The 11655-nt window shown below is 51.5% G+C and overlaps 1 protein-coding gene across 21 annotated transcripts in view; it reads right to left on the bottom strand.

Annotated features, from left to right (window-relative positions):
• LOC1268478 (transmembrane protein 164) overlaps positions 1-11655 on the bottom strand; it is a 106354-nt gene that overhangs the window by 34496 nt on the left and 60203 nt on the right. The window lies entirely within an intron of this gene.

Here is an 11655-nt window from a genome sequence, read left to right as displayed (position 1 = left end):
GCGTGTTGCAACTGCAACTCCGTCGGCTCCTCGACGGCGGCGAACAAGATATAACGACCGTTTTATTAACGTACAAAACTTTACTTTATTTAAAAAAGGATCGACCGATTATAAACTCACAAGCTTGGGTTTTAGTAGTTTTAAAAAAACGCGGTCTGTCGTTCGCTAACTTTTAAAGAGACCGTTTGTTCTGCGCACGGTGTATTTATCCCTTTTTTTCCCGCGATGGCCGTTGCGCCATCGCGTTACGCAGCGAACGTTGCCCTTTCTGAAATGTTCGAAATTCGAAGATCGATCTTGTCACCCTATCTAAACGTCTAAACCTATCTCCTGTCATTTAGCTTGTTTACATTCCGCATGCCATAATAAGGGACACGCGGTTTGTCGGCACGGTTACTCGTAACATTCTCCCCCCCGGTATGTCGCTCTCAGCGGCTTAGCTTCGTTGTGCCGACCTCCAATATAGCAACATTTACTGCCGGTCTATCTAACAATCCACTATTTGTCTGTTTAGTTACGCGCCGCACTTGATTGTCAGCAGCTCGATACACCTTTACAATTCGTCCCCTAGGCCAGCAGTTCCGCGGGTTGTTTCCATCCGCAACCAATACCAAGTCGCCTTCATCTAATGGTTTCGTCTGCTTGTACCATCTCGATCGCTTCGTTAGTGTTGGTAGGTACTCGATTACCCATCTCTTCCAAAACATGTCTGCAAACTGTTGTGCTGATTTCCAGGATTTACGCACGGACGGAGTGGAATCGTCAAAGGGTAGCGGAGGCTTGCTTCCGTTCGAACTGCCTAAAATGAAATGATTTGGCGTTAAGGGAGATTCAGCTTCATCTTCGAGTGGAATTTCTGTCAGGGGTCGTGAGTTAACGATCAGCTCCACTTCACTCAACCTAGCCCGTAATAGCTCATCGGTGGGGTGATGAGGAAGGTCAAAGGAGGCAAGCGTCTTTTTTATTGATTGGATCAATCTCTCCCATGACCCACCAAAATGCGGTGCTGCAGGTGGGTTAAAACCCCACTTTGTCCCGGGTTGCACAAACTCTGCCATCAACCGATCCACATCAATCAGTGCAGCAGCTTCCTTCAGTTCACGAGATGCGCCTACAAAATTGGTGCCTCTATCACTAACGAACTCCAGTGGCAGTCCCTTTCTAGCGGTGAAATTGCGGATCGCGAAAATACACGAGTCTGTAGAAAGACTATGCGCAACCTCGATGTGTATTCCTCTGGTAGTGAGGCAGGTGAAAATCACCCCCCAGCGTTTTTCGGTTCTTCTCCCGACTGCTACTATCATCGGTCCGAAGTAGTCGATTCCGGTGTAAGAAAATGGATGCTGGTAGGCAGCTAGCCGTTGGTACGGGAGGTCTCCCATAGCAGGATTTTGTGGAGCGGTTTTATATACCTTGCAGTATTGACAACAGCGTCTTACTCGGCTATAAGTGCTCTTGAGCTTCGGAACGTGATATTTAAGTCGTATTTCATTGAGTGCTGTTTGATGGTTCGCGTGCCGATATTTCTCGTGATACCAACTGATTATTAGTTCGGTGGCATAGTGGTTATTCGGAATTATCACCGGTCGTTTGGTGTCATCGCCAACCCACATGCATTTCTCGATTCTTCCCTTCATTCGCAGGACTTTGTGTTCATCGATGAAAGGGCTCAGTTGGTATAGCGGACTAGTCTTTTTGAGTGGCTTTTTCCAAGGCTGATATTGTAGCTCGATATCGCTTAACATCCCGATTTCATCCGCATATTCGTCTCTCTGAGCTTGTCGATAGATTGCATTTTCAGCTTGTACAAGTTCATCCTGCGTAAGTTCTCCTCGTTGTTTCAGATTACCCTTTCGACAATTTGTTATGAAGCGGTATACGTATGCGACTGCTCGTAGCAGCCGCTGCCACTTAGAAAAACGAGTGAACTCTAATAGTGGCATATACATCGAGTGGTGCAGTAATTTGTGGCGTATTTCTTCGTCCGTTGCACCCGGTTCCATTTCCTTTTTTGGCCACTCACTGGTCGATTTCCATAGGAAATCGGGACCGCGGAACCATCTGCTGGTGGGCCCGAGTTCCGGAACCTTTTGCCATTTTGTCCCTTCATCGGCTACGTTCATTTTCGTGGACACCCAGTACCAATCTACAGCATTAGAGGTTTCCACAATTTCGCTGATGCGTACGGCAACGAATTGGCTATACTTTCGGTGATCTGCATTAATCCAGCTAATGACGGTTCGTGAATCCGTCCAATAAACTTCACGAGTGATTTGCAGACGATGCGAGCTTTTTATTGTTTGGGCCAATCGTGTTCCTATGACTGCCGCTTGAAGCTCTAACCTTGGTATGGATGTGAAGGATATCGGTGCAACTTTAGTTTTTGAGCCCACCAATGCACATTCTATCAGCCCGTCTCTTTCGAATCTAAAGTAGGCTACAGCGGCCATCCCGTTCTCACTGGCGTCGCAAAAGATGTGAAGTTCTATGTGACATTGATTTAAATGCGTGGCCTGCCGGTAACACCTCGGTATGCTCACAAATTGTAAACTAGGTAGAACGGATACCCATGTTTGCCATTTCACAAGCAAACTACCAGAAATTTCTTCATCCCATTGAGTCTTTGCGCGCCACACTTCTTGCAGCAGGATCTTCAGGTACATGAGAAGGTGACCAATTAGCCCCAGAGGATCATATATAGACATGAGTAGTTTCAAAATCTCTCTCTTTGTAGGTACTCGTCCTTGTAGTAATGTATGCGGTTTTTGGCTACCTCGTGGGTAGACCACTTTTTTATTTGGATTCCCAAGATGTCACAAAATACAATTTTTTACAATGTTTTTTATCACGGGTTACGCAGTTACGGGAGCACGTCCACTAGCGGGTGAGAACGAAAAGAGAAGAGAACGCGTGGTGGGAACGGCGGCTTTTATAATCTTTTAACGGGAAATAGTTTAGTCTGGCTAAGTTGGTAACTATTGCTCGAATTAGGGTGCTCGAATAAGGTTGCTCGAATTAGGGTGCTTGAATTAGGGTGTTCGAATTAGAGTGCCCGATATTTTGAATTGACGGTTGACGTCAGCTCCGGACTGTGGTGAGGCTATAACGTGGTCGCCACAGTGCTCCCCTGCTAGACTGGAGTTACCGGTAACGAACGGGGATGATGACACGTCGCTGTGAACGCGTAACTCCGGTCGAGAAGTCGTTCGGAGGTGACGGCTCTGTCGGTGGTGGTGAAGCTGGTGGTGGTGGCGCTGATGGTGGTGAAGCTGGTGGTGGTAGCGCTGGTGGTGGTGGCGTATACTCTGCTGCAGATGGCGGCGTAAGCTGTGTCACTTGCTCGGGTTGCTGGAGTGAGTAGCACGGTTTCAGGCGGTCAATAGAGATGTTAGTTGCCCTCTCGTTGATCAGGACTTCGAATGACTTGTCACTACGCCTAAGCACCTTGTAAGGCCCTTGGTACGGTGGGGTAAGGGCTGGGCGGACGGTGTCATTCCGGACGAAGACGTGGCTGCATGTCCGAAGATCCGAATGGACGAAGGGTGTTGCTTTGTCATGCCAGGCCGTTTGTGTTGGGCGAATGGTGTTCATGGCTTACTTAAGCGACTTGGTGAACTCGGTGGTGTCTGGCAGGCAGGTCATCGGGCTGCTATTGAAAAACACCGCTGGGATCTTTAGCGTGCTTCCATAAACCAGCTCTGCTGGCGAAGCTTTAATGTCGTCTTTGTACGCTGTGCGCAATCCAAGGAGTATGATGGGAAGGTGGTCTGTCCAATGAGCGGTGTTTCTGGTACAAATAGCTGCCTTCAGCGTACGGTGCCATCGTTCTATCAAGCCGTTGGCCTGCGGATGATAGGCCGTTGTGCGTAGATGTTTGATGCCCAGTAACTGGTTCAGCTCCGCGAAAAGCGTCGACTCGAACTGCCTGCCTTGATCCGTGGTGATGAACGATGGAACGCCAAAGCGAGCTATCCATCCACTGAGTAGGGCTGCGGCTACAGTCGTTGATGTTATGTCAGGGATGGGAATAGCTTCTGGCCAGCGTGTGAAGCGATCGATGATTGTGAGGCAGTAACGATGTCCATTGCTGATCGGGAACGGTCCAACCAGGTCCAGGTTGATGTGTGTGAACCTAGCATCCGGTACCGGGTAGCGTCCTAGAGGGCTGCGGGTATGGCGTTGCACCTTCGTAGCCTGACACGCTAAGCAGTGGCGGACGAAATCTCGCGTATCTCGGCGGATGTTCAGCCAGACGAATCTCTCCGTCATCAGCTTCGTGGTAGTTTTCGCTCTGGGATGACTCATCTGATGAACCGCGCGTAGTAGTTGTTGACGAAACGGTTTCGTGACATACGGACGAATGATGCCGGCGGGGCAATCGCAGTACAAAGCCATGCTGCTGCCAGGTATTGGAACTCGTTGAAGGACCAGGTCCGTCCTTGTCTTTCCGCTGAGGATGTCGGCGAGCTCGGGATCTCGGGTCTGGTCTTCGGCCAATTTCTCGTAGTCGATGGATGTTGATGACTGGATGGGTTCGATTCGGGACAGCAAGTCGGCAGTGACGTTTTCCTGGCCTTCAACATGTCGGATGTCGGTAGTGAACTGGCCAATAAAGTCGAGGTGCCGTGCTTGTCTAGGAGAGGCCTTATCCAGCGACTGGCGGAAAGCATAAACCAGAGGTTTATGATCCGTGTAAATATGGAAAGAACGTCCTTCCAACTGATGACGAAAATACCGGACGGCCAAGTAAACAGCTGCTAGTTCGCGATCGTACGTGGAATAACGGCGCTGTGCGTTGTCGAACTTTCGGGAGAAGAAACCGAGCGGCTGCATCTGCCCGTCGATGACCTGATGTAAGGCGGCGCCGGCAGCGAAATCGGAAGCATCACACCACAGTGATAGTTCGGCGGATGGTACAGGGTGTACCAGCATGGTAGCCTGTGCAAGTTGCCGTTTGCAGTCCTCAAAGGCCGTGTCGGTAGCTGGGGTCCACGTCAGCGATGACTTATCTCGCCGTTTGTTGCCGGGAATCATCTCCAGGAGCGGTCCTTGTGCTCGCAGCGCGTGGGGGATGAAGCGCCTGTAGAAGTTGATCATCGCCAAAAATCGCTTAAGCTCCATGACAGTGTTTGGCTTCGGGAACTGACGTATGGTGTCGACTTTCTCTTCCAGTGGTAGGATGCCTTCAGACGTAACACGGTGTCCCAGGAAGGAGATCTCAGGCTGGGCAAACTCGCACTTCGCAAGGTTGATGGTCAAACCGTGCTGCGTGAGGCGAGCAAATAGCAGTCGCAGGTGTTCGCGATGTTCTTCTGGTGTCTTCGAGGCCACTATAATGTCGTCGATATAGGGAAACACAAAGTTCAAGCCGCGTAGCACATCGTGGATTAGCCGTTGGAACGTCTGCGCCGCATTGCGTAATCCGAAGGGCATCGTCACGTACTCGAATAGACCGAAAGGAGTGATGATCGCTGTTTTCGGAATGTCCTCTGGATGGATGGAGATCTGGTGGTAGGCTTTCTGTAGATCCACCTTTGAGAAAACGGTTTTTCCTCCCAGTTGCATCGTGAAGTCTTGTAGATAAGGCAATGGATACCGGTCAGGGGTGGTACGCGCGTTGAGGGACCGATAATCACCGCACGGACGCCAGGAACCATCAGCCTTTTTAACCATATGCAGCGGGCTGGCCCAACTGCTACTGGACGGTCTGCAAATTCCTAGCTGCACGAGGGAGTCGAATTCTGCTTTGGCTGCTTGGTACTTGTCGGGTGGAAGACGACGCGAACGGGCGAAAGTTGGAGGACCCGTTGTTTCGATACGATGTACCACCTCGGATTGCATCCTCACACCCGGTGAGTTTGTGATGAGTGTAAGAAACTCGTTCAGCAGGTCGGCCATCGGTGAATTTGCGTCGCACACTTTGACGGCGGTTTGTCGAGTGGTATCCGGAAGTCCTGGCACACGTAGGTTGGTTTGGGCATCCACCAAACAGCGCTGTCGAAGGTCTACTAGAAGATGGTAATGGCGAAGAAAGTCCGCTCCAATGATAGCAGAGCTTACGTCCGCGATAATAAAATTCCACACAAAGGGGCGGCGTAAACTAAAATCAAGTGTACGGAAGGACTCACCAAATACCATGATCGGAGTACCGTTGGCTGCAAACAGTCGCATGGTGGACGGCGTCGGGGGGGTGTAGTTGGCTGGCTTCGGTAACACGGAGACATCGGCACCAGTATCGATCAGGTAACGCTGGTTGGTTCGTCGGTCGATCACCATCAACCGACTGCTCACAGGTGAGATGGTAGCCACCTGCGATCCGATATCTCCAGCGTGTCCTCAGGCTGAAGATGACGGCTGGCCGACGCGCTGGCTGACAGGGGCTGGAAACGAACAGGGCTGGCGGCAGGTCCGGGCGGCTGTTCCGTAACGTCGATGGTAGTAGCACTCTCCTTCAGATGGTTCTGTACCGACACGAGATGACACTGGTGGACGTGGGCGCGGTCGACTTTGGCGTTGTTCATGGTTACGACACTCTGTGATGAAGTCGTTGAGTTGCTGTGTGAGTTCGTCCACCTGGCGCGAAATGCGTTGCTCGAAATCGTTGGGTGTGGTGCGCACCCCGGCTACGGCATGGTGCACACTGGCGTTGTTGGATGCGGACAGGCACTCCACCATCGTATCGGCGACAGCAGCTTTCTCAGTTACACTTCCGGATGCAGCAACGACGGCCGATTGCACATGTGGCGGAAGCTTGTTGATCCAAAGGTCGGTGAGGAGCGTACTGGCCAACGTGTCGCTGGAGGCTCGGTGCATTTCAGCTAGCAGCTGGGATGGCTTGCGGTCCCCTAAGTCCATGCCGTATAGGAGACGATGAAGGCGGCTACGCTGGGATTCCCCGAAATGCTGGAGGATGTTCCGCTTGATGTAATTGTACCGTTCCGTCGCAGGTACATTCTCGATTATCGGCTGGATCTCGTTATACACTCGAAGAGGAATTTGGGCCATCAATACGTGGTAGCGCTTATGGTCCATTTTGGCGGTGATTCCGGTCGCGGCGAACCAATGCTCCAGTGCACAAAAGTACGCAGGCAAATTGTGCAGGTCCATTTCGGGTACACTCAGTCGAACGGTCTGTGCTGCTTCCACTCGAGGATCACTTGCCGTTTCTGCTGCTGTCATGGCATTTGTTGCTTGGGACGTGCCAGTTCTCTCCGTGTTCACCGGAGGTGCATCGTGCGTTGCCGCTTGGGGAGCGGGTTGACGTTCTGGACTATGTTGCATCATCTTTTATTCGCTTGCGAGCACGTGGTTTCACGAGAAGCGAGAACAAAAGAAGTGACGTGGTAGTCGGGAGTTGGGCTTACTTCAGCGAGACAAAAATGGCGGCTGTCAATGGCGTCGAACGTGCAAAATGGCGGCAGTCAACGGCTTTACAAGGAGCGCTTTCTTTTGTCCGGGCTGGAACGATGGGATCGTTGCTCTTCCTTCTCTTTGGGGACGGCGATGTAACCCGTGGTTCGATCCTCTGTAGCGATGCGGGTTCACGATGCAAGGGAAACACGTCGGTGCGTATGGAGAACAATGCACTCGGGACGGGACACTCGCGACACTTACGCACACACGGGCGTGAAGGACACACGCGACGATTACGCACACACGGGCGTGAAGGACACACGCGACGATTACGCACACACGGGCGTGTAGGGCACTCGCGACGATTATGCACACGCGGGCGTGTAGGGCACTCGCGACGCTTATGTACACGCAGGCGTGAAGGGCACTCGCGACACTTTTATGCACGCGCGGAAACACGATCGAACACGGTTTTTGTCCTTGCGAAAAAAAAGGCACGACACTCGGCGACGCTTGATACACACACTACACGTACCGATTTTACTCGCGGCGTTGACGGACCTGGGCGAACGGGAACCGCGTAGCGTGGAAAGGCGAAAGCGGGCCGATGATGAATCTGTCGATCGGGGAATCTCGGGAATCACGTCGGGGTCACCAGTTTTGGCTACCTCGTGGGTAGACCACTTTTTTATTTGGATTCCCAAGATGTCACAAAATACAATTTTTTACAATGTTTTTTATCACGGGTTACGCAGTTACGGGAGCACGTCCACTAGCGGGTGAGAACGAAAAGAGAAGAGAACGCGTGGTGGGAACGACGGCTTTTATAATCTTTTAACGGGAAATAGTTTAGTCTGGCTAAGTTGGTAACTATTGCTCGAATTAGGGTGCTCGAATAAGAGGCAGGCACTTTCCCCGACGCATGGAAGCGGCAACAGCTGGTGCTGCTTACCAAGTCGGGGAAACCACCTGGGGAGCCCTCGTCGTACCGGCCAATTTGTTTGCTGAGTGTGCTGGGGAAAATTTTAGAGCGGTTGATTCAGCGGAGGCTGACAACCCATCTGGAGTCGACCGGGGGACTTTCGGACGCCCAATACGGTTTCCGTAAAGGGCGTTCAACCGTTGATGCCATCACTCGGGTGATGAACAACGGGAAAGTCGCTCTAGACAAGAAGCGAAAGGGAGATCGTCTCTGTGCGGTGGTAACGGTGGACGTCCGGAATGCCTTTAACTCGGCAAACTGGACAGCGATCGGCCAAGCTCTGCAGCGTAAAAACACTCCGCCTTATTTGCAGGCGTTGCTGCGGAACTATTTCATTGGCCGAACGCTCCACTATGATACGGATGAAGGAGTAGTGTCGAGGACTGTATCTGCAGGCGTTCCTCAGGGTTCGGTTCTAGGACCAACACTTTGGAACGTCATGTACGACGACCTACTCCGCTTGCCGCTCGAGGGACTACGAGCGGACATCATCGGGTTTGCTGACGACGTGGCCTTCACATTTTTGGGAAGGACCACGGAACAGGTCAGCGCATTAGCAACGGCTAACCTGGAGAGGATCGAGCGGTGGCTGCAAGGAGTCGGTTTGGAACTTGCCCACCAAAAGACCGGGTTCATGATCTTTTGTACCCATCATGTCCCGCAGCTCGCAGAGCTTCATGCGGGCGGTCACTCGATCCAATCCACGGAAACGCTGAAGTACCTGGGAGTGGACCTCTGCCGCAAACAGCACCACAGCCGGCATCTGGAAAGAGTGGTCAATAAGGCTTCACGGATTACGAACGCCTTGACCTGCCTGATGCCGAACAAGCGTGGTCCTAAGAGCCGCAGTAGGAGACAGCTCGTAAACGTCGGCAACAGCATCATCCGATACGGAGTTGCCACCTGGGGGCGATGGGTGCTCGACAAGGAGACCCATCGCAAATCGGTCCAAAGGGCGCATCGACCGGGGGCTCTCCGAGTCGCCAGCGCCTTCCAGACCGTGTCTTATGATGCCGCTTGCGTTGTCGCCAACACCACCCCGTTAGTCCTCCTCATGCAGGAGGATATCCGCTGCCACGACGAAAAGGCAGCGAGTGGTGGTGTTCAATCGGACATACGGAAACGGCAACGGGAGGAGACGATGAGGCGCTGGCAGGACCAGTGGACAACGGGTGCAGGGCAACCAGGAGCACCAGGACTGAAGACGAGGAGGCTGATTCCAGACATTAATCTCTGGGTCAGCCGCAAGCATGGGGAAGTCGACTTTTTCCTCACCCAGCTCCTCACGGGGCACGGGTTCTTGCGCTCCTATTTCGTCGAGAAAGGCATCCTGGAGGGCTCGCCCAACTGCCCTGAATGTGGGGACGCCGTGGAAGACGTTGAACACGTGCTGTTCCACTGTCCACGGTTCGATCGGATCCGGAACGAGATGCAGCAGCGGTGCCATTCCCGAGTAACAATGGATAACATTGTCTCGGAAATGTGCGCCCGCAGCGATACGTGGGAGGCCGTCCGCGCTGCCGCCAGGACAATCTTCTCCACTCTCCAAGCGAGATGGGATGTTGAGCGTCCACCAACGGCAAGGCGACGCAGGCGGGCCAGACGGCGGGCGAGGGACGCAAATGGGGGTCCCTCGGGCCCTGCGGCACGGCAACAACCCGCGCCGCAAGGGCCACCGTAAGCTGGAAAGTTACTAATCTTTTATCTCTTTCTTTTCGTTTCTTTCCAGCTTTCGTTTTTCTTTTCTCTACTCTATTTTCAGCTTTCTTCTATCTCTTTCTCCTTTTTCTTGTTTCCTCTGTCAAAATTTTGTTCCAGGAGAACTGCCTTACGAGCTTGGAGTGGTGACCAACGATGCAGACCCCCCCATTGCCCACCCGAAGTGTGGGCGATAGGACCAAAGGGACCGCGTCGCACCACGGAAAGCACCGTAATAAGCAGAATCAGCAGACCAGATCGCCGCAGAAGATGCGTCGTGACCCAGGGTGCAACCGCACACACGACTCCGCAAGAAGTAATACGCACCACAAGCGTACCGGCCGAGTTGGGTGAGTCGGAGAGGGGGATGGAATATGCTCACTCTTCGTTAACAAAAAAAAAAAAAAAAAAAAAAAAAAAAAAAAAAAAGGGTGCTCGAATAAGGTTGCTCGAATTAGGGTGCTTGAATTAGGGTGTTCGAATTAGAGTGCCCGATATTTTGAATTGACGGTTGACGTCAGCTCCGGACTGTGGTGAGGCTATAACGTGGTCGCCACAGGTTCATATCGTGGAGAGATTTTGAACGTAAACACATCCGTCTCCGTGTTCCACCACATGCCGAGTACTTTCTCTGTCGCAAGTTCAACTTCGACGGGTGCTTCTGCTCCAGGCTTAACCCGGTTCATTGCAGCTTTAACCTTTGATGAATTGGACAACCAATTACGGATCTCAAATCCGCCTTGTGAGTGAATGAAGCAAACTTCCTGTGCTAATTGGATAGCTTCATCTTCAGTTTCTATACTAGAGAGCATGTCATCAACGTAGTGCTCATATTTGATGCATTCGACTGCCCTTTGATGTTGTTCTTCAAATCTTTCTGCGTTCATATTTTTTACATAGTGCGCGGTGCTTGGAGAACATGCTGCACCAAACGTCATAACCTGTAGCAAATATTGTTGAGGAGTGCTTCCAATTTCTCCATCATTCCAGAGAAACATTTGACTTCGTTGGTCTCGCGGGTTCATCCGCACTTAAAAAACATTTCTCGAATGTCACCGGTTACTGCTACCTTATATTCCCGAAATTTATAAAGAACCGTGAGCAGTCCTACAAGTTGATCCGGTCCGGTCAGTAAAAACTAGTTTAGGCTGACCCCATTCACCTTTGCAGCAGCATCAAATACTACTCGTATCTTGCCAGGTTTGTTCGGGTTCGTGACAGGAAAAATCGGTAGGAACCAGTCATTTGGCTTTTTGCTGCTTTGTTCTATTGGTGAAAGCTTTCTGATGTACCCTTTTTGTTCGTACTCTGCAATTTTGGAGTGCATGGCTTTATTCAGTTCTGGATTACGGCGCAGTTTTCTCTCCAGACATTCGTGACGCCTCAAAGCCATCGCTTTATTATCAGGAAGTTTTATTGTGTCGTACTTCCACAGAAGGCTCGCTTCGAAATGCCCATCTACCAACCGAACATTCGAGGAAAGAATTTTAAGCGCATGTTCTTCGTCATCAGAGCGCAATTGTTTCATTGGTCGATATACTCCTAGCGATTCTAAAGAGAAGTATTCTTTTAGAGCCAGATCCATCTCATCGTCTTTTTTTTATTGCAGGGGCAGATATGGA

This window comes from Anopheles gambiae, chromosome 3 (genome assembly GCF_943734735.2).
Source record: "Anopheles gambiae chromosome 3, idAnoGambNW_F1_1, whole genome shotgun sequence".
Classification (NCBI taxonomy): Eukaryota; Metazoa; Arthropoda; class Insecta; order Diptera; family Culicidae; genus Anopheles; species Anopheles gambiae.
This window is presented reverse-complemented; position numbering and strand designations above follow the sequence as displayed.